Source organism: Chiloscyllium plagiosum, unplaced genomic scaffold (genome assembly GCF_037043375.1).
Source record: "Chiloscyllium plagiosum isolate Xiang-an unplaced genomic scaffold, Cpla_swu_hap1 HiC_scaffold_20, whole genome shotgun sequence".
Classification (NCBI taxonomy): domain Eukaryota; kingdom Metazoa; phylum Chordata; class Chondrichthyes; order Orectolobiformes; family Hemiscylliidae; genus Chiloscyllium; species Chiloscyllium plagiosum.
Genome location: NW_028270158.1, coordinates 62799642 through 62820168, shown reverse-complemented (window position 1 = coordinate 62820168; position 20527 = coordinate 62799642). Strand labels below are relative to the sequence as shown.

Here is a 20527-nt window from a genome sequence, read left to right as displayed (position 1 = left end):
GTCCATTTGATCTTACATTCTGTGAACACCATTAATTATATATCACTAACTAGCCGCAGTCAACCCAGAAGAAAAGCTAAATTAGCTCAAGAGAATAAATAGAAGTAAGATTGAAAACGACGGACGTTCAATGATTTTGAAATATTTATTTGTGTGTTTAACTCATGTACTTAACCCTATGTTTGTCCGTCAAAGAAATGTGGGTTGAAAAGTGTGGCGCTGGAAAAGCACAGCAGGTCAGGCAGCACCCAAGGAGCAGGAGAATTGGCGTTTCGGGCATAAGTCCTTCATCAGGAATGTCTGTGAAAGAAATGTGGTCAGTGTCCACCACCCTAACTGGGTCAAATCTCACAATGTTTTTAGCTGAGTGCAAGTTATGTTGAGTTTCGGATAGGTGAGGCCTAGAGTGATTTCTCTCACCAAAATCGCCCCATTAACTAACTCGCCCCCTGCAGCACGCCTCTAGCCCAATTCTATCCCCATTCTCCCATTTCATTGTATATGTACTAACTCACCACTGCCAAGATATACCGCAATAGACTGATATCCGATGAAGGGCTTTTGCCCGAAACGTCGATTTTGCTGCTCGTCGGATGCTGACTGAATTGCTGTGCTCTTCCAGCACCACTGATCCACAGTTATAGATCGTGCCCAGTACAATGAAGGTGTTGCCCAGCTATCTTCTCTCTGCTACCTCATGCTCACTCTCTCTCTGCTACTGCACCCACCTCTCACTCCCTGAAACATCTTCCCTCACGCGTTCTCACACTATCTTTGACCCCACTATCCCTGCCTGCCCTCTGCACTGCCCACTCACTCACTTGGGTCACCTCCCCACCTGTACCAACAGTAACAGCCTTGCCGCCAACCTCCACCTCCTGTAGGATTAGCCTCTCTCTCAATCCAGGAGGGAAAACAGCCCACAGTAGGGTAGAATTAAGATGGACTGTGGGCTACCCAACATCCACCTCCTCACCTCTTATGACAGAGGATCCTGACTCTGACTGAGGTGTCCAAGCTTCTGGACTGGTACCACAAGCTGCCCCTGACTCACCAGTGTGGAGTTCCCCTGATCTAAGGTGTTATGGACCAAGCCAGACCCCCTCAAAATGTTTGAAGCAGGTAGTCCAGACTCTAATTTTTTTATTTTATTTGAGCAGGTGTAGAGTGGATATTCCAGGAAGCAGCTTGTCAAACTACTCAGCTTTAAACAGTGCAGACGAACCACGAACAAAAGAAAGCAGAATTTAGAATAACTTGACTTATTTGATAATCCAACTGACACAATATCACAACTTAATGAAACTGTTCCAATCACCACAACATCCCATAAACACACTCCTTGGCAAAAGGTAAATTCAAACGTAGGTTCTTACAGGCAGCAGAGATTTCAGAGAGAAAGTTCGGGCATGACCTCTGTTGAAACATGGAAACCTTTTTCACTGTAGCTGCTTTGCTAAGCCCCCAGCAGGTTTTTATTTGTCTGCCTGCTGAGACTAAACCAAACTAGAAAAAAACCTGAATTGGGAGAACTGGCCACTCCCCTCCATTGTTCAAAGTCACCAAATTGGCACCTTTGCCTTTACTGAGACCTGCTAACAACAATGACCAGGTTTCTGGCTAAATAGCAAGGCAATACAGCAGCATGGTGGCACAGTGGTTAGCACTGCTGCCTCACAGCGCCAGAGACCCGGGTTCAATTCCTGCCTCAGGCGACTGACTGTGTGGAGTTTGCACGTTCTCCCCGTGTCTGTGTAGGTTTCTTCCGGGTGCTCTGGTTTCCTCCTACAATCACGAAGATGTGCAGGTCAGGTGAATTGGCCGTGCTAAATTGCCCATAGTGTTATGTAAGGGGTAAATGTAGCGGTATGGGTGGTTTGCGCTTTGGTGGGTCGGTGTGGACTTGTTGGGCCGAAGGGCCTGTTTCCACACTGTAATGTAATGTAATGTAATGTAAAAAAGCAGTGTTGTGAGCCTGACAGAGGAGGCAAAGTATACAAAGGCTAGGCCATGCAAGTCAGGCAGGGATGCTATGAGCATTGGGATAGGCTCTGAGTGTGTGAGTGCTGTGACAGTGAGTAAGGATCCCAGAAATGCAGCTTGTCCAACCCATGAGCCGGAGGTGAGTCCCTGAGCACACAGTGTCCTAACTGCAGTGTTACAATGAAAGTTACCAGGGCAACATTGAAGGGCAGAAACATCCTGAAAAAGGATCAGAAATGTGCCATGAGGGTTATTAGTGACTGGCACATGTCAGATACCAATGTCTGTGGATGTGGGCTGTGTGAAGCCGGTGTCTATGGAGTGTAGCTTGAGATGTTGGTGCCCAGGGTCCAACATGGAGACCCTATAGAACAAGTGGCGAACTGTAGTCACCAAGTGAAGAATTCTTAATGTCTTGTTTGACTGCAGCAGGATAGGAAGGTGCATGTAATGAGGTGGGACGTGTAGTTATTAAGGTCAATAGCCAACAATAATCCCCTGAAAAGGCAACTCATCACTGCCCAGTAGTAATCTCACCTCAATACCCAGAGTATAGTTAAAAGATGCAGTTAGATGTTTCCAATGTTGAGATTGGGCCTCACTGGATGTTGTGTACCATTCTTGGCATGGCTCATGTTCAAGCTATGATAAGGTTTGACCCAGTGATTGAATCTTGCATTTATCTTTGGCCAAGTGCAAATTGTATCAGATGTTTGGAGGGGTTTTGGCTTCAAGGCATAGTTAGACTTCACTACCATTGCTTACCAAACCTACCTCAGTAAATACCTCACCCATGGCGTTGCTCAAGTCCAATTCCCTCCCCGTCTTACCTTAGACATCCCAAGAACAAGGAGCCACCCAGTGGACACTCGCTGGAATAACAGCATCCCTGGTATTTGAACCATATGGAAAAGACCACTGTATACCCGGATGAGGACTGGCATTCCCAAGACAGACACAGGGTGGAGAAGGGAGAAAGTGAGGTCTGCAGATGCTGGAGATCAGAGCTGAAAATGTGTTGCTGGAACAGCGCAGCAGGTCAGGCAGCATCCAGGGAACAGGAGAATCGACATTTCGGGCATAAGCCCTTCTTCAGGACCGGAAGAAGGGCTTATGCCCGAAACGTCAATTCTCCTGTTCCCTGGATGCTGCCTGACCTACTGCGCTGTTCCAGCAACACATTTTCATCACAGGGTGGAGTAGGGCAAGATGGCACCAAAATTCTCTGACAAGAGGCTGGTGGAGTGGGTGATGCAGAGGGTGTTGATTATTCTCTATGGTCTGCAGGAAGGGCCAGCAGTGCCACAAGAAGGTCAATGTTCTTCCTGTGCCAAGCTAAGTACCTCCATCTTCTCTCTGCCACCTCACACTCTCCCTATCTCTGATACTCCACCCTACTCCTGCCAAAGCTCAGGCTCTGCCACTGTGTGCAACATCTCCCCTAACCTGCTCTCAATTCCCCCATTTCCCCCAAGCCACCAACCCAAAGTGCCCTCTGTGCTGCCTACTCTTTGGGCAGCTCAGACCCAGCGTGTGGGGATTGGTGGGAGTATTGGGGTCCTGGGGAGACAGGGATTGGAAGAGGGTGTGGAAGGGCAGTCAGACCCTGAGGCGATCAGATATGGAAGTCTGCCTGAGCAGTCAGACAAAAGCTGGCTGCCCCTCCAACCCTTTTGTCGAGCTTTCCCTTAATTCCCATCGGCTTCAGTTCTGTCAGAGTTCCCTGATGCCATACTTGGCTCAATTCTATTTTGATGTCAAGAGTAGTTAACATCTCCTCAGTTGCAAAATGGAGAATTTCCATCCAAGGGTTTACTAAGATCGGAAGCTGAGTGGCACAGGCCAAACTCAAACTGCACAGCTTATTGTTGATCAAATGACACACTAGCAACAGAAACAACACTCTGCACAGCTTTCCTACCAATTGACAGTTGACATAAGGGGCACTGCTGGGCACAGGGCATACCTCAAACAATTTTCCACATTGTCAGTTAGATGCTAGTGTCGTAACTATTACCGGAACAGCTTGGCTGGGGGTGCTGATAGTTCTGGAGCGCAAGTCTTCAGTATTATTGCTGGATTGTCATCAGGGCCCATCACCTTTGCAGTGCCCAATGCCTTCAGTCATTTCCCAGGAGATACCAGAAAAATTCCCAGCGATGCCTTTAGTTTGCATTCTTAAAGTTCCTCATTTTCTTCATACATATTCTCAACTTTATAAAGTGAATCTGAGACAAGCATTGTAAAAGATATGTTCATTTCCTCAAGAATATAGCTTATAATGATGGGCGTTGCCATGGAAAAGGAATTCAGAAACCTCACGGTGCATTCACCTAATTCCCAGAAATAAGATCAAAACTGACAATAAATTTTACACATACATCTTTCAGGGGTGAAACCTAAAAGTTATTTCAATATATATACAATGATTTCGAAAATAAGATACAAAGTTTCTGGCACCCAGCATTCGAAAAGATATCAGGGTACTGGATAGGGAACAAAATGAAGTGTTGAAGTTGCAGCTGAGAGTGCTCAGTTTGCTAACACGGCGTTGATTGGTGAGAAGATTGCCCTGCAGTCCTGTGGAAGGCTGAGAGGTTCAGTAGGTGTTTCTTTTAGCTGTCAGCACTGGACAAGTGGACACTGATTGAAAGCGAAGCCTCAGGGAAGTTTGCAGATGAGAAGTATACTTCCCCCGACGGAGTGCTGGATGCATGGAGACCAATTCCAGCAATAGCTGAGATAAACATCTCGCTTGAAGGCGATAAGTAGACTGAGGTTTCTAGGGACGTACATTCACTGAGAATGGCAGAGAATTACTGGGGCATTTGCTTTCAATTATTAATTGTACAGAGGCATGAAGTGTTGTCAAGCCTGTCTTAGAAGCTGTACATCCAAGAGTTAATAGGGATGCTTTGGCATATAAGGATGAGAATTTGATTGCACCATCGTACAAGGAGAACGGGGGCTCAATGTGTCACTTGCCTGCCAGTCTTAGTTTCTAAAATTTGTGCTGCCTCATGTACATAGACCCAGTGTGATCCACATTGCCGATTGGCAGTACCAGGAGCAGCCGGGGGGGGGGATTGAAAGGCTGTGATATGCAGCATTCATCTCAGCCTCCAGATTTTAAAGGCAGTCTGCCCCTCATAAAGACATGGAGAAATTAAAGCTGCCATAAAGATGTGGCTGAAGATGAACACCAGAAAGGGCTCCCCAGTTCAGTGATGCAGGAGTCTGGGCAAGGTCTCCACAGCAGGGGATCTGGAGAGATCAATGAAGGGAGTTAAGAAGAAAATGTCCAGAGTCTGGCCCTGAGGACTTGACAGCAAAGCAGGAAGGTATTTAATGACATGACATGGACGGTGAAGGTCAGCTCTATGTGACAGCTCCTGCTCACGATTCCACCAGCCACCGATGCTCTATCCACCTTCCCCACCCCCAGACTCAATCACTCTGTCCTCCCCCAGCCGGCAGCATTCACTAACATTCAGGATTCACACCAGACATTCAGTTACACTTCTTCACCCTTCACCCGCCATCTAATGATGCCAGCCTCTCGCCCGCCTCTCGCTGCCCACCGTCCACATGATCCTAGCTATTCTGCTGTGGCATCCATATAACTCAAGCAAAGTTGCACACCCTCTGCCCTCTCCAGGGCAATGTGCTCCATAACTACAGAGACATGCAGAGAGATGCCCAGCACCTATTCCATCTGATGGAGGCAATACAACTCCATAGTGTGGTGCAATCTGCAAAGAAACCCAGCAACACTGAGACCATCCAAAATGATGGCATATTGTTGCCTTGTGCTGCTTACTATTATCATCTTCACCCTCACCTTGATGTCCAAAACAAAAGAGAATTTGCAGACGGTGTGGCCATGGGGCCTCATGTTTTTCATCCCGTTCCCCTTCTCAAACCAACCTCATTCTGTTATTTGCTGCTTCCAGGTATCCAAGATGGCGCACCTGCCCAGTTACAGCAAACCCAGGAGGCAGGGAGGCACAGACAGCCCCATGCCAATGGTAAAGAATCACCTAGACCTACTTGGACATTCTCAGCCACAGTGTGAACAAGAAGCAAGAGGAGGCCCTTCAAGTCTGTTCCACCATGTGCTGAGATCGATGACGAGGGATCAACTCCACAGTCTCACCTAGCCCCACGTATGCAATATTCTGCAGGTCAATGGATTTCGGTAATGAATTAGTCACGGTTGATGATCATTGTCAGTGCCCTCAGCTTTTACATGACAACTTTTTCAATTGAATTATCTGCTGAGGTTTGAACCCTGATGAGATTTGAACCCTTGCTTCCAAAGCTGTTTCCAAGGCCTCTGGGATTATAGTTCCCCAACTTTCCCAGAATGCTCACTACCTCCACCCCCAGGACTTGGGTTGAGGATAGTGCTGCATAGAATCTCAAAGAGCGATCGTAAGAGTGGAGAATACTCATTGTTTAATACCAGCTCTGGGACTGTCCCCTGAATTTGTCACCTTAGATACCCTAATATGGGATATTAACTCCAGATATATAGATGGTTGGATATCGGGCATTTGAATGGCTATAAAGAAAGGATTGTGTGTATATTATGATTCCAGTTGATGTTATTCATGAACAGCTATAGGGGAAATGCTGGCCTAGTGGTATTGTCAGACTGCCAATCCAGATACCCAGGTAATGTTATGGGGACCTGGTTTGAATCCCACCACAGCAGATGGTGGAATTTGAATCCAATAAATATCTGGAATTAAGTCTCTACTGATGACCATGAATCCATTGTTGATTGTCAGGAAAAACCTATCTGGTTCTTTAGGGAAGGAAACTTACATCCTTGTCTGGCCTATACATGACTTGGGGCCCAAAGCAATGTGGTTAACTTAACTGTTGCCAGCAATGACCACATCCCATGAATAAACTTTAAGAAGTCAAATCCCAGTCTGAAGTCGAGCTTGATAGATCATATTTTGTTTATAATTTGGTTTTAATGAGATGTTCTATCTTTAAAAATACAAACTCGTAATGTTGCAGATTCAGTATTAACAATAAAATATAAGTTTATTACTCAAAGGAATTATAATAAAATAAAATGTACTAACTTATTTACAAACAACATTTTTTCGAAGATTTCAAATCACATGGTAAAAATTCAACCACATTAATCCTAACAACATCCCAGTACATTACTCAAATACCAGAGAGAATTCCCTTCCCTGTACAACATAGGATTTGACTTAGGTGTGTCTTCAATTCTTGGTTGTTAGAATCTTAAAGGTTCTTCCTTAATCCATGAAATAACTGAGCTTACACCTGCTCAACTTCACATAATCCTTTCAGGGTTTTAGCCAAGCACTTCTGGTCTAGAATTACTAAATTCCTTACTGTATTGTAACCTCTTTCTTAACAGTTCTAAACTATCTCCCTTTCTGAAGAGATACTGTTGCACACATCCAATTTCAGCCAAATGTTCTGTAAAACTATCCAAACTGAAACTAAAATGTTGCATTCCAGGCCATTGGTGTTAGTGCTAGCCCAAATAAAAACTAGGGAATAGAACATTATAGTGCACTATAGGCCTTTCGGCCCTTGATGTTGCGCCGACCTGTGGAACCAAACTGAAGCCTATCTCTCCTATACTATTACATTTTCATCCATTTGTTTATCAAATGACCATTTAAATGCCCTTAAAGTTTGCGAGTTTACTATTCAAGAATCTTCTATCTAACACTCTACGTTGATTAATTTTTTCTTTATAAACTCTTCCAACGTAAACAAAAACACATTATTTTCAGGATGTCATTCTGTAATACTGTGTTTCAAAAAGAAACCATATGGCTACAGAGATACTGAAAAGTTAATCATTAAACCACTTCAGATACACAGAAGCATGCATACCACCAGTTCAAAATTCAAAACTGTAAAATAATGTACAGGTAGTTCTCTATAATGCAATGGTTACATTCTTGTGCAACCCCGTATTATAGGAAGATCACGCTTTAGAAACAGTGCTTAAAATATTGGCGATGTGATCGTGTTACAGCCAAGACACATTCTAAAAGTGTGTGTTTTAGAAACAGTGTCCCCAGTTCAGCAATTGCATTATAGGAATTCACATTAACAAAACATGCATTATAACAGAACGACCTGTACATTAAAATACAGAAAAATCATGCACCTTTCATCACATGTGCACCTGTTCATTACTGCTCAAGTTTGTACATGTGTCCTACTACAGGAACTCGGGTGAAGATGTCAATGAGGAAGCATACAAGACAACGCTGGTGAGCATGCACATTGAGATGCAGGATGCATTTGTAGCTGTGCTGCACAACATTCTGTCACCCTCAGGGACAATGGAAGAGTTCAGCTCCAACATGGATAGCTTGGAGCCTATTCTGCCCACTATGGGAGTGGTGACCAACGTCATGGGAGTACCATTGAGTAAATCCAACACTATCTACAATAGGTGCATTGTGTCATGAGGAAAGATTCGACAGGCTTGTATCCACTGGAGTTTAGAAGTATAAGAGATGACTTGATTGAAACATATAAGCTCCTGAGAGGGCTTGACAAGTTAGATGTGAAAGTGGTTTCCTCTCATTGGAAAGTCTAGACATAAGGGGCCACCATTTAGAATTTACTGTTATTTAACTTAGACAGGGATGAGGCAAAGTTTTTGTTTCTCAGAGAGACACATGGTTCTTCAAAAATGTTCTTCAAAAGGCAACGGAGGCAATATCTTTGAACAGTTTTACTGCAGGGGTGGATCGGATCTTGGTAAGCGAGGGTGTGAAAGGTTATTTGGGGCGGTCAGGAATGCAGAAGTCACAATCAGGTAAGCCTTGATCTTGTTAGATGGCAGAGCTCCTTGACGTGTTGGTTGCTGTGCTGAAGGGTATTCTGGGAAATGTTGTCAATGCTTCAGTGCCTCCCAGGAGTTGTGAAAAATTGATGGCAATTGACACAGGATTCTTCTTGCTCCGTTGCATGGCTCCAGGTCAGGTTGAAGGAGATGAGTTTAGTGACCACTTTTCTGTTGAAGTTGTACCATCACAAGCCCTTGTTGTGAGTGTGTACTGCGAGAAATGGTCTCCATAAATCCTTCAGCATGTTCTGTGGTGATCTTATCTCCTGCTTCCTCCTTGTAAAGTTTCCCTTATCGTCATATCCTAGTCAACTGGGATGGAATAACCAATAAAACTGAAGAGGCACACTGGTACAACTCTCAAAAGGAATCACCGTACAGTCAGTATGTTCATTTCCAAGTACTACAGTTCATTTCTTTATAGATTCTTTTCTCTAGATGTTGCGAACAAAGAGGCATTAAACCATAGGCTATGTAGCTGCCTTAGTTCATCCTTTATCCTCCATGGCTATAAGCAGCCTCAGGTTCAGTAAGCTCCCCTCCAGCAGTCTTACTGATCTGAATTTAACACCCAGAAGACAATTAAAGCACAAGTTTAAAACATAAATGCAACAGTTCAAAATGTCTCTGTGTGAGGGGCAATGGGAATCGGTCAGTGCAGAGTGTTTTACAGAATGAGACAACATGGAGGTTAACTGTTGGGGTTAAGGCCAACTGGTCCTTCTTTAAGTAAAAGCTGACTAAATTGTGGAACAAACTCTAGGAATGGAATCATTTGGTTAAAAATTCTGGAAACTATTCAACGCAGGATCAAAATTTGGATTTGTACTGAATGGACAAGCTAGAATGGATTAAAGTCGTAGATTTAAGCATCTTGTGTTCAACTAATCCACTTGCAGAATATCCTTCTGCGTTTGTTATTATGATCTGCTGCTCTGACGAGTCAACACATACAATCTTTACCGTATTAAAAATCACATAACACCATGTTATAATCCAACAGGTTTATTTGGAACTACAAGCTTTCGGAGCGCTGCTCCTTCATCAGGTACCTAGGACACAGAATTTATAGTAAAAGATCAAAGTGTCATATAACTGATGCAAAGTATTGAACAAATCACTTAGAATGGGGTTGCAGGTTTTGAGTGATTAATATGTAAATCCGGAACTTCTCTCAAGTCACAGTCCCAAAATAATTTAAGGATTTATTTTAAAAAAGGTGACATCTCAGCTCAGCCAATGCATTAAATGTGTGAGGTTAGAGTCTGTCTATATCCCAATCTTGAGTCAGACTGGTTCTGTTTCCAAAGTAGGAGCAGCACTCCAGATGCTTGCACTTCCAAATAAACCTGTTGGACGATAACCTGGTTCATGTGTAATTTTTAACTGTGTCCATCCCAGTCCAACACTGGCACCTCCACATCAAATCTGCACACTGGATGTGATTGAATTTCAGCAACTTTAGGTGGTTCTTTATGTTGTTGGACTAGACAATGTTCTTGAAGTGTTCTAACCTTGAAGCTTGTTATTATAATAATATACAATTTCTATAAACATGAGGGAAGAATGTTGTCGAAATATATTTATGACTTTGCTACACACAGTAACTAGCTCCAGGATTTATGTTTCCAAGTCAGGCTGGTGAATGGTTGGGAGGACAACTTACATGTAGTGGTGTTCCCATGTATCTGCTGTCCTTGTCCTTCTAGATGGTGGAAGTCACCAGTTTGGGAGGAGCCTTGGTGAAATTCTAGAATTAGAATTAGTTTTATTATCACATGCACTCACAGGAGTACAGTGAAAAGTTTACAAGTCACTACATACGGTGCCATCTTAGGTACAACGTTACCTAGGTACAGAAATCCAATTCTAATTGTATTCAAAGAGGGTAGCACTCCATAAAAAACAAAACAGCAGTCTTGTCTGTGCACCTCAGTTCTATATTAATTATTCAAAAATCTTTAGAAAATTAACAGAAACAACGTGTAACTATTTCCAGAGGCACCATTGTTGACTCCTATTTGCTCCCCAAGAGCACTAGAGTTAGCATCATTTTTACATAAACAGTAGCAGTAACTCATTTAAAGTGAACATGATAAGACATTCAATGTTGGTCTTTCTGCTATCGGAAAGATGTTATGAAACTTGAAAGGGTTCAGAAAAGATTTACAAGGTTGTTGCCAGGGTTGGAGGGTTTGAGCTATAGGGAAAGGCTGAGTAGATTGGGGCTATATTCCCTGGAGTGTCAGAGGGTGACCTTAAAGAGGTTTATAAAATTATGAGGGGCACGGATAGGGTAAATAGACAAAGTCTTTTCCCTGGAATGGGGTAAACCAGATCTAGAGGACATAGGTTTAAGGTGAGAGGGGAAAGATTTAAAAGGGACCTAAGGGGCAATTCTTTCATGCAGAGGGTAGTGCATATATAGAATGAGGAGTCAGAGGAAGTGATGGAGGCTGGCACAATTACAACATTTAAAAGGCATCTGGACGGGTATATGAATAGGAAGGGTTTAAAGGGATATGGGCCAAGTGCTGGCAAATGGGACTGGATTAATTTAGGATATCTGGTCAGCATGGATGAGTTGGACCGAAGGGTCTGATTCCATGCTGTACATCTCTATGACTGCATGACATCCCGGACTCCACTCCATCTACCCCTCCCTCCATTCCAGGATTCAGTGAGCTAAGAAGTCAGAGAAAAGATTTGACTCCACAGCACAGTTAGGAGGGAAAGATTGACCGCAGCATTGAATCCAGATTAAACATTATTTAAACATTCCTATCCTTTTCCTGACTGGAAAATTGTTTTACACCAGGATACCATGGAGAGGAAAAGTCCTGCTGTGTTTTTATTTACATCAATAAGACAGTCTGGAATACCTGAATTGCTGAACACAGTACTTAGACTGGCTGGTAGATGAATAATTCAGAATAGCCTCGAACGTAATCAAAATGGAACAGGACGGGGGCTGTTTACTGAACAGCCAATGAAAAGGATTATGTGGGAGTTTCTCCACGTTCTTCTCTACACTTCAATGAACTTAGTGTTTATTTTTTGTTCAATAAAATCCATACTGCTGGAACTGGACTCCACAATTACCAACCTCATGTTGAGATCTATAGTTATATTGCATGGAGATTTCAGAAAGAGTTCTGTGCCTAGTGACTTCTCAAAGATCAAATCTTTCTCCCAAATTTGGGAGGGCAGGTGGTGGAGAGGGGAGGGATTGCTTCCTGCAATGCGAATGGACACGTTTGGCTCGAATATCAATCTTGAATTATTTAAATTTGGGACTTCACAAAATATACGTATTGACGATTTACAGCTAAATAAGGAAGACCACATCAAACTCATTTAAGCAAATGTAATTTAAAGAAATATTTCCAGTGGAAATAAAAGATAATGAACCAAATTGTGCTTGAAACTAAATCCCGTGTCAATAGCATGCACAATTATTATTGTAAGAATGAGTTCAGGGCTTTAAGTCTGTTGTGAACATCAAGAACTTGCTGCTCAATTTGCTCTGCTCCACTGTTTGCTCATACAAGTGGCATCTCATCCTACCCATCCTATCAGTTCACAAACCACTCTAGATTTACACATAAACTAACCGTTAAACTCACATCAATAAGTTAAGCTTGGTAAGTAACAGCATAAATGTCTTATGAACTATGTGACTGTTGTCAATGCGGGACCAATCAACTAGTCTGTCCCAGAAACTAAACAACTTAAACTGCAATCATCTGGTAGCACAGAATTGCTGCGAAAAGACAATATGTCAAAGATTTTGGTCTTGCCCTATGAGCACAATTCATAATGTATAAGAAGGGGTGCTGATTGGTGTGGATGTTGCAATGAGCAATCCACCACTTAAATGAGAGCAGACACGCCATGATTTTTTTTCACAGCATTTACTGCCATATTCTGTTGGTAAACTGTTTAAAGGTCACAGAAACCACTTTTGACAATTATAGAGATAAGGTAAGTGGGTAAGGCAAGTGGAACAGAGAGTAGAGTGGAAGGTAAGTGGATCAGGCATCAGGGTGGCAACTGTTTAAGGGAATAGAATGGCAGGTGGGTGACGGGATAGGGAGCCTGTGTAGGTGAGGGAGAACAGATGACAGTGGGTTACCAGATAGGGTACGATGGTGGGGTTGGGATTTCAGTCAAGTGTCCATGATGGGGAGGCATCTGTGTACCTGGTAGGAGGGAGTGATCTTTGCTGAGGGAGGCGGAGGATGTCAAATTTGGTGTCTGGTTTGGGGAGGATGTCATTGAGAATGAGGAGGTAGTCAGTGTGAGTGATTATTCTTGAAAGTGAACACTGTGTTAATATCACAGTTACTATTGGTGGGGGTGGGGGGTGCGGTCAGTTTTAAGTTCTCCTGGAGTTTGAGTAGGATTTAATTTTTCTAACATTACCTGGCTAAATAATCAAATAAGTAAGAGGGAACCACTGTAAGGTCTCTAACTTCCACTCAGAATCAGGAACATTTGCAAACACCAAGTCATACCTCAGTGGAAATCTAAACTAATAAACTAATCTAAACTAATAAACCCATCTAAACTGGGTGGCACAGTGGCTCAGTGGTTAGCACTGCTGCCTCACAGTGCCAGGGACCCAGGTTCAATCCCAGCCTTGGGTGTCTGTGTGGAGTTTGCACATTCTCCCCGTGTCTGCACTGGTTTCCTCTGGGTGCTCTGGTTTCCTCCCACAGTCCAAAGATGTGTAGGTTAGGTGAATAGGCCATGCTAAATTGCTCATACTGTTAGATGCATTAGTCAGGGGTAAATTTAGAGTAGGGGAGTGGGTTATTCTTCAGAGGATCGGTGTGGACTTGCTGGGCCAAATGGCCTGTTTCCATACTGTAGTTAATTTAATCTAATCGGCCCTCCAAGCCTGAGCTGATCTAATTCCTAAACATCTGTATCTCTCTGCTCCCCAGCTACTCATGCATCTGTCCAGATGCACCTTTAATGAATCTACCGGGCCTGTCTCTACCACCTCTGCTGGTGAGGTGTTCCAGACACCCACCACCCTCTGTTGTAAAGTACTTGCCATGTGTATCCCCCTTAAACTTTTCACCTCTCACCTTGAATGTGTGACCACTCTTTATTGAATCCCTCACTCTGGGAAAAAGCTCATCTCTATCTACCTTGTCTATACCCTTCATGATTTTGTAGACCTAAATCAGGTTCCCCCTAAATCTCCTTTTTTCTAATGAAAACAATCCAAACATACTCAATCCTAATAAACACACCTTTCAGAGTACCCCCATTCCCTGACTGTCCAGGGAGCAGATGATCTGAGTGGTCAGCATGCTTTAAATGTTTACTGATCTCGTCAGTAGTGATTCCAAAGAGGCCATGCTTTTTACACAACGTGACATGGGTGGAGCTAAAATCAAATTGAGCTTGGAGTGCACCACAAAGCAGGGGAACCATTCACTGGGTGTCAAAAAACTAACCCAGATAAAGATGAAGGGTGAATGACAGAGAGAATCTGATTGTAAATCCATCCTGCAAATCCAAAAAGGATGGTCAATATGAGTCCACCAGCATTGTGGTGACGCCATGTAACTTGGGAAAAAAAACAAAAGGAGCAGGAAAGGAAAGGAGGGGATATCTCAGAGCAGATTAGCAGGTGCATATTCTGCCCCATGTGCTTTTTAAACAGATTTCCCAGTTTAAATTACCTCCCAACGTTATATTTCACCCCATATCTTCTAACCTGATACATTTTGCAATATCTCCATGTGTTTGTGTGCTCACTTGTCCACCTTTCCCTGTTACCTGACATGGGGGGGGGTAACGGTCAGATGGGGATACCAAGGGGAGGAATTGGAAGTGGTGTTTGGAATGGGATGATTTAGCCAGTGCCAATCATCGCAACCTTCCAAAGAAGAACCTTTCCCTCATCCATGATCAATACTTGGTAAATCAAAGACAGCAGTAGACCCATCACTAAAAATGATATCAGTGCCTCTTCTGCTGTACACATGCAATCATCTGCTTTTGCTCAGCTGTTAATGAGCTAACAAAGAGCAGCAGTTTTTCAATATCAAGCTAATGAAGGACATGTTCATTGTGAACTGTACCTGGAGCTTATGAACCCTTTTAAACCAGCCTATACTATTTGTAAAGTGTCATGCATTATTTGGAAAGGAGGAGAATTAGATGCAGAATTGTTAGCACTTACATCATAATCTTTTGCCTGTATGACTTTCTTTGGTTCGGTTTTCGAAAGAGTAAAGCCCAGATACCTTGTTAAATGACAGCTGGTGCGACTGACAAGGAACATTTGATTTCCCTGCGTTTAATGCTTAAGGGTCCTTTTAATTCTGTTCAAGGCAGGCAGATGTGAATTTAATTTGAATATTAAAAAAACAAACTTTATTGGTGAAAACGTAAATTGCACATTCGGGTCATTCGTTGCAACGAAAGCACGATGAACTTAAATAAATAACGTACTTTCCATCTTACTTTTCCCTTGTAATTCTCTCACAGTTTCGCCTGCTGACAAATTTGGTACAGATGGTTGGAATGGTGGAGGAGGCTGTCAGGCTGATTTATAGTCATGTACATGACAAGGGGTCTGATTGTATCTGAAAGCCTTCATGAAGACCACATGGACCCTGACATTTTGTGATGAGCCCTCAAGAAGCCTTGCAGTGGACTGAGGAAAGGCTGAGCACCCTGAGCTGCCTGCAGGCCCTAGAGTGGAAACACTCAATGCTTACAAGGCCAGGCTAGATACAACGCCTGTGGACCTGAAGCACAACTGCACTCACATCTCACTGCACTGAACTTAAAGTTGGAGGCTCAACCTTCTTCCCTGGTATTCAGGTTTACCTAAACGTGACAAGCTTGCTGGAAACCTAAAAGTATCGGTGAGTCTTTCAGTGACTGTTAAATAGACAAAAATATTGATAATACATAAGGAATTTATAATTGTAATCAGCTCAAACCTTTCAGCATGCAAACAATGATAACATTAATTTTCAAATTGTACTTCATTGAGTCAATGCGCTAAGTCACCAATAATAATGAGAAAAACCTTTTTGCTCAGCTGCCTTCTCATAATGAATAAAAAGCAGAGATTCCTAATGATGACCTTGTAACCACATGAATAAAACACTTCAAATTACAATCTCGATACATTTTTTAAACCAGTTTGAACACAGCTTATTCAACATAGGAATTCTATAAAACAGCACACCAATAACCACACCAATAAGATTGCATCCTTTTGAGTTACTCAGGACTTGTTGTTCAAGTGAATCTTGTCTAATATATATATAAATGTCTGCTGCCTCCACATTAGTCTGTATAAAATAAACTACTGTGCTATCCTGTACTTGTCAAAAGAATATTCCATCATACATTTTCCAAATGTTCAATAAAACCTAGCACCATTTTTCCAATATTCTGCAAGAATATCTTGCATTCCCAAAGCCTGTGATGTGTGTTGGTAAGGCTGTATAAATAAATAAATCTTGGTTTTGTCTGATGGCTCACGCATTGAAAACTTTAATGTACAAAACAACCGAATCTGTGATGGACTGTGCACACGCTGAATTTAACTGAGCAATCCTGTTTTCAAGACCTGATTTTCTACCGGGTGTAATAACTCTCCCTCATTTCAGTACTTCCTCCCAAAATAAACAAAAAGACTCAAATAGAAGGTGAGGTGGAAAGGTGCCCCCAAAATCAGCCTGCATTCGTTTTGTTTCCTGAGAACTATGCATTTTCTGCCAATTGAGAGAGAGTCCACTGTCTTTAGCTCCGTTGCATTGTGAAAATGAAAGAAGTTCGCATTCCCATACAAGTTTGACGTTGGCTTTCCAAACAAAATGAGAAAAGTGTGACCATGCCGTGTGCTAATAACTACATCAAACGAGTGAATGCTGTATTTGTAAAGGTTTTGTGGCTGAAAGAGAAATAGCTTCCAGGCACAAAGCACATGACTATACCATTTAGGGAAAAGGGGAAGCTCAGCTCGATCACAGCAGCCCCGGGGCCCAACTCTCAGACAATAAATACCTTACACAAAATTTAATTGTTTTCATTTTCGGATGGGGAGATCGAAGTGAAAATCCACTGAGCACATCGCACGATAGAACATAAATTGCGGAGCAAGGGAGAGAGAGAAAGAGAAAACAGCATTTCTGAGGTGAGTCGCTTGCTTGTTTTCCCGTGATTTAATCTTTTTTCTAAAAAAAAGAGCTGATTTGTGTGTGATAACCTGTAGTGTGTTTTCGACGAGCAGCATTTCAATATCCAAAGCGTTTCCAAGAGGTTGACACACCTGCACTGTTTAAAAATGAATAGATGGGTTAGATCAAGGGCTAAGTTAGACTGTGTTACTGTTCTACACAGTATTAGTACTGGAATAACATGAAAATTAGTCACATTGTGTTTCAGGAAAATATATAGCCTTAAATTGATTTGAAGATGTAAAACTATGAATCTCCTCTGTTTGGTAGCCTTCCAGATAGACAATGTGGAAGAGTTCGAAATGACCATAGTCAGGTGAAATAACATAACAAGCCACAATTCTCTCACAGCATCCCAGTCCAAACAATTTCTTTCTTATTGTGGAATCAAGATATATATTAAATAGTGATCAATAAAAGGGTCCAGACAGAAGTGTTCAACTCAGAGCACGTTCAACTGACAGTAGTTCTGTCACAGAACTGTCGCTGTGTGAACATTATTGGGAACTGTAAACTTCAGCTTCCGAACAGCAATACCTGCACATCAAATACATCCTGTTTATCAATGTTCTTTTCTGTATTAGAGTGTTACAGACAGTTACATTGGTAGGAGTGCAATCTCATTGTGTAATCTCTGGACAACATATGAACATCTATGAATAGAATTACTAAAAAGTTTGATCTGGTCCAATGGAGTGAAATGTGGTGGGGGAGGGGGCAGGAACCAACACCAGTTGAAAAAACAAAACGGATTAACCTTCAGCCTTTAAGTATCTTTACTTCTATGTAGAAGATGAATGAATCTTTCAACGGTCGAGACAATGGGAGCAGGGAGTGGATTTCACAAGTACAAAAGGTCACCTCAAACTCTCTTGCTGTTGTATTTCTCAATGAGTTTTGAATCTATAGTCAGAACACTGTAAGACCGGTTATTATTCTGTAGATGTAAAGGCAGACTCGATAGGGTGAATTTTAATTCTGGATGTCATTCTAAAATGAGCAACATCAATGCAGTAAACTGTTATAGATTTCCCCATTCAGCTGCTGTCAAAACTAAAATCCAGAGTGACGTACAACAGACAGCTGAATCGATATCACATTGCTGTTCAATTCAAAATTACCCCATCCTGTCTCAAGCATGGGATTACCATGGTTTAGTGGAATTGCTGTATACCCAAATGGTCACCATTGGATGATTTAACTTGAAATGATATTCTATAATTGTGTGGTGTTCCTTTGGGAATCTTCACTCACTTGATACAGTGGTGTTCACAAAATGTGAGAAGCAATGGCTTCAACATTTAAAGTTAAAAATCACACAACGCCAGGTTAAAGTCCAACAGGTTTATTTGGAATCACTAGCATTCAAAACCCTGCTTCTTCATCAGGTGGTCTTCACCAGGTCTTCACCAGCTGATGAAGGAGCCTTCCAGCGCCCCTCTCCCCGCCCCCCCCCCCCCCCCTTCAAGCTAGTGATTCCAAATAAACCTGTTGGACTATAACCTGGTGTTGTGTGATTTTTTTATTAACTTTGTGCACCCCAGTCCAACACCAGCACTTCCACATCATCAATATTGAAAAGCAACTCACCTAAGGGCAGAAAGTGCATGACCCCCACCCGCATTATTTTGAACACTTAAAACAAGAAGCTCGAGTTATCACACTCCAGAATTATAACAGCAACTTGTGGCATTAACAGGCAGCAGTCCTCCTTATAGGCTGCTGTGCTTATGTGCACTTATAGCTTATACTTATGTGCACTTTATCACTAATTTGTGAACAGAAGCTGCTGGTTAACATCTGGGAGTATCTGTTCTATCAGTTAAGGGTTCTGAGAAGGTTAACGTCAGAGGTGGCATTAAGTTCCAGCCAGTCTGATGATGTGAGGAGGATTTGGGTGGGGCAAAGGCATCTTCAGATCTGGCAAACTGAAGACCAATATCCTCACATCTCCCGACAGTCTTAGTAACAATATCTAACTTACTAATGTAAGGAATGTCCCAACTGAAGTTGGGTCAGGGAGCTGGAGCTGGTCTACGCAGAGACTCATCCGAAAACCAGGAATGTCATCAAGCAGGCCCGTGTGTTTGTGTAGCCCCGTGCGCTGCTTGCAGTTTCAAGAAGAGCTTTGTAATATAGCCTTAAGTACGTCTTCAGATTTCTGGTGCCTTGCTGCACGGTCCTCAAAGTGGCCATTGTGATGGTAGCAGGAAGTGAACCAGAGCAGGGCTCTGATGAACAGCATCAACCACCAGCACAGCTCCTGTTCATTAGTAACACTTCACCTGATCCGTTCCTCAGATCCACAGCAGAACAACAGTCCAGCTATCCTTGCCAATGCCCTTAATGTCTCCAAGAATGGATTTTCACCCTCATTCCAAATACAAACCCATTTAGCAAATAACTCAACAACATTCATATCTAATAGCTATTTGAAATCATTCTGAGTAATCCATTTGATAGCTCACTATTACCCAGTTTTCTGGGCTTATTTTCTTATCCTTGTGCTTCCATGGAGGGACATTCCAGTAGCTACAAGTTGGGAGTTAGGGGACTGCCAAACTTTTTTTTTGAAGACATTCAGATGGCCATAGTGAGTGCCGTTAAGCAGTGATAGCCCTGGCAGCAGTGTCTCAGCATGGACTGGCACTGTCTGTCCTGCCAGGCCTTACTGCCTTAACAAAAGCTCTGATGAAGACAGTGGTGAAAGAGGACAATGGATAACTAGCCACAGAACTGGTAGCACTCTCCTGGCATTTCACAGCATCTGCCCTCCCAACAACGGAATGCAGGCATAACACCCAGTCAATGTTGGCCTCCAAAACCATGACTGTATGGTTTTGGAGCTCCCAGTGAATTGAATTGCCCAGCAGGGAGCTGGTGTTGACTTGGGCAGTGCTGTTTTCCTACTGGAAGGGAAGTTACTTCCTGGAAGCCTTTCTTTCCCAATAAACATGGCAACACGGTGGCTCAGTGGTTAGCACTGCTGCCTCACAATGTCGGGGACCAGGTTTGATTCCAGCCTCGGATGACTATCTGCATGGAGTTTGCACATTCACCCGGGGCCGCATGAGTTTCTTCCGGATGTTCCGGTTTCCTCCCACAGTCCAAAGATGTGCAGATTAGGTGGATTAGTCACAGGAAACATAGGTACAGGCTAGAGGGTTGGTTCTGGGTGGGATGCTTTGAGAGGGTCAGTGTGGGCTGTATGGGTTGAATGGCCAGCATCTGCACTGTAAGAGTTCTGTAATTCCATCACCTCCCGGCTCCTGATCCATCACTTGCTGTCCTTGACATGTCTGGGCCAGGATGATCCTGCACTCAGTAACTACAAAATACCGGGCTTTGGAAATGTCTGCTTATGCAAGAGAAATCCAAACAGAATCAAAACAAAGTTAGTGACAGGTAAGGGCCTTTACCGTCCTATGTTTGATGTTAGGTATAACTGGGTACCTTTGAA

General features: G+C 42.9%; 1 protein-coding gene across 1 annotated transcript in view; it reads left to right on the top strand.

Moving 5' to 3' along the window:
* The first annotated feature begins 16906 nt into the window (after positions 1 to 16906).
* The window catches only part of prr35 (proline rich 35), a 56512-nt gene continuing 52891 nt past the window's right edge, over positions 16907 to 20527 (top strand). Inside the window, exon 1 of the mRNA XM_043711054.2 lies at positions 16907 to 17024. The gene's annotated coding sequence lies outside the window, so the exon portion shown is untranslated. The remainder of the gene's footprint in view (positions 17025 to 20527) is intronic.